Raw genomic sequence first — 3,200 nt, forward strand, 5'->3', positions numbered from 1 at the left:
ACCCCTGAAAGAAACTCATCGACTCTATGTAAAACTGGAAACCACACATCCTGAGCCATTATACTGATAAATGCTAATCTAAAAACAAGCCTCCCTAAGTTATCACAACGACATCCACCCCGCTTAAAAACTCTAACAGTTACTCTAACCACGACCTACAAACCTCCCCCCCCCCAACTACCACACTCCATTTGTCTCCCACCTATAACAAAACTAAAACAAAAAGCTCCCATTATCTATCCAACCTTCAATATCTTCGATCACTATTAAGTTCTGCCATTCTCAAACAACAACATGAACACGAACAACACTGAACAGACACTGAATCTCCAGTGACGAGTTATAAATTCACCAGATTTTACCCACAGCAACTATTAAAACATCCCAAACCAAAAACCGTATATCAGAATTCCGCAAAACTGAAACCGCAACCACCGTTACCCAGCAAGGTACTGGAAACATACCAATACAAAACGTACATTCCCTCCGCAGCAATTCAAAACAAGCAAATCATATAGAACAAATAGAGTCTGCAACAACGCTAACACATATTCAGCTACACAATCACCAATTACAAAAAACCAGCCCAACAGACTCTTCTCCCAGACAGACTAAACAACTCTATGCTCGCTTGAAACAATTAACCCACGACACGCCCCCACAAAACCTGCACCTCCTACCACCACATAGATAACATTTAAACCACGTTAACCCTCGCAAGCTGGCAGCCCAACGCACCCACCCGTCCTCAGATTTCCTTACCTCCCTGTTCACCCACACTCGACAGTTTACACCTCCAACTCAATCATCAATGCAATGACACTACAGTAGCTATACCAACAACAACAGATGCCTACATGGAGATGAGGCCCTCAGTTTGTGTCAGGAAAAAAATTCACACTCAACCACGCAACAAAACAAAAATGATCTGACTCAGAAACGCAAAGGAGCACCCCCCATCCACATCAACGGACATGTGGATGGTATACTTTTAATCCTCGCATTACACACACACCAAACGAATTTCCACACACACAGACAGCTTGAAAACCGCACACGCTCTTCAAGCTCAAGCTGAAGAAATCCTTGTCACACAAACATCTCACAAACTTACAGATCACAATCAGAGCATCTTTCGACACCCGCCTGTACGCAACGTCCCCCAACAACCTAATGCCTCCAAGTAGTATCGCACACGGGCATCCCGCAAACACCTCCCTCCAGACACCTACACACCCAGTCACAGGAACCAAAAGGAGCTCAAACAAACATACACCCGACCACTCCTGTTCACCCCCGCTATCATTCCCGGTTAGTAAATTTACCTCAACATGTCCCTCGCTTGACCAAGAAGGCAGAGTGACGACACAAGCTTTATAGCAGGTCTGAGATGGCTACTTGTGAGAGAAAGCAGAGTGGGTCAATACTGGTTGATGAATTTGACAATGAATGTACTGGGAAAATACATTTTTATTGACTACATTAGGGGGAGTGGTGGTGTATCCAGGGAGAAAACTAAACTAATCTTCTGAAATTGAATTTGTGGTCTTATGCTGCCATCTTTTGGAATTATGTAGCAACTGCAGTAGTACTGAATAATGTGTAATTCCTTACTAAAGTAGTAATTACTCAGAATTGCAAAATATACAATTTCTAGTYAATTTTATCACTTACAAACATAAAATAACCATTTATAGCATAACAATGAAACTGACAAACCAAAAACACCATACATTTATATATATATACAACTATTTATTTAGATGGGTGACAAAGTAACAAAGTAACAGCCCTGTAGACAAAGAAGAGCTCTCCAGTAGGTACCAAAAWATTCAAAGGCCATTTTCTCAAAAGTGAGGTTACAAGTTTATCAATATTCAAAGCAGAATTACTTTTCCCATTGTTCTTCAACTGTAGTGTATGGTATACCATTTTCTAGGTCTGAGTCTCTACTTTTTCCAATGTAAAAAACATGTATCAAATTGGAATATAGATTAATAAGACTGAATCGACCCGGTAGGTCACGTTTGAGAGTGAGGCAGATATATAGCATTTTGCAAAAAAACATGATTTGTCTCTCTGAAATGAACCATCAAGTGATAGATTTTAAACAAATACATGTCTGTTATTGCACAACCCCATGCCATGATTAAATAGTGAAAAAATACACCAATCTCTTTCACAATTTCTTTAAACAATAAAATCTTATTTACCAACATTTCTGAACAGTGATAAATAGCGTATTAGAATTGAACTCTTATGTTTTCCCATCTGAGCTCAGAGTAGATGAGAGATGTAATGTTTGTCTCTGTTGTGTTGAAGCCCAATCAAGAGGAAGAGACCAGCCTCCCCTGTACCCAGCTGTGTGTCCATGAAGAGTGACCAGTCTATGGGTCATCCTATAACCTTTAGAGAGGGAGACTTTTCTACTGAACAAAGGTAAGAAGAACTCATGGGTCATGGTCAGTGAGTTAAACAACACTGTCTCTAGTAATTTCTCCTCTCCCATTTTCACATTTATTTTTTTTGTATTCACAATCCATAGGCTAATCATTTTGTCCATTTTCATAGTCATGAAGCAATATTAAACAAACACAACATTTCCTCAATGTGTGTGTGCTCTCCATATTCAGTGGTCCTGATATGCACGTCCTGAGGAAAAGGAACAAGAAGGAGCTTGCTGACACACTGGAGAAATGTAAGATCTGTCTGCCTCATGTTGAATGCTGTTTTATAACATTTAAAAGCTGTAGCTAAAGTACAGCTAAAGTAGCTGTGTAACTCAATGATATTGTAGCAGCCTTAACACAACACCTAGTGACCTCATCAAGTAGCAGCAGGGATGTGTTGTGGTGTTTAATTAAGAGAGACAGACAACATTAATAATACCATCAATAATACCAATAATAATATAATCAGTCACACTAGTCTGTAATGCATTATAAAAACATTTATACAGTCAGTTAAGAGAATATATTATTACAATTTAAAACTTTATAACAGTCCTCCAATACTGTAGGCATTAAAACAGACGTAATATTAATATCCTCTGTGTTATTTCTAGATTCAGATGATCCTGCTGTGATTTGCCAACGTGAACTCAAATCTAATCTAAAGAAGAAGTTTCAATGTGTATTTGAGGGGATCGCTAAACAAGGAAACCCAACACTTCTCAATAAGATCTACACAGAGCTCTACAT

General features: G+C 39.1%; 1 long non-coding RNA gene across 1 annotated transcript; it reads left to right on the forward strand.

Annotated features, from left to right (window-relative positions):
* The first annotated feature begins 2,220 nt into the window (after positions 1–2,220).
* LOC112075334 (uncharacterized) lies at positions 2,221–3,194 on the forward strand. Its single transcript, XR_002894965.2, has 3 exons — positions 2,221–2,439; positions 2,634–2,698; positions 3,065–3,194. It is a non-coding gene; the product is annotated as an uncharacterized lncRNA (long non-coding RNA).
* Positions 3,195–3,200: the final 6 nt, after the last annotated feature.

The sequence above is a fragment of the Salvelinus sp. IW2-2015 genome, unplaced genomic scaffold, assembly GCF_002910315.2.
Source record: "Salvelinus sp. IW2-2015 unplaced genomic scaffold, ASM291031v2 Un_scaffold3096, whole genome shotgun sequence".
In the NCBI taxonomy this organism is placed as follows: Eukaryota; Metazoa; Chordata; class Actinopteri; order Salmoniformes; family Salmonidae; genus Salvelinus; species Salvelinus sp. IW2-2015.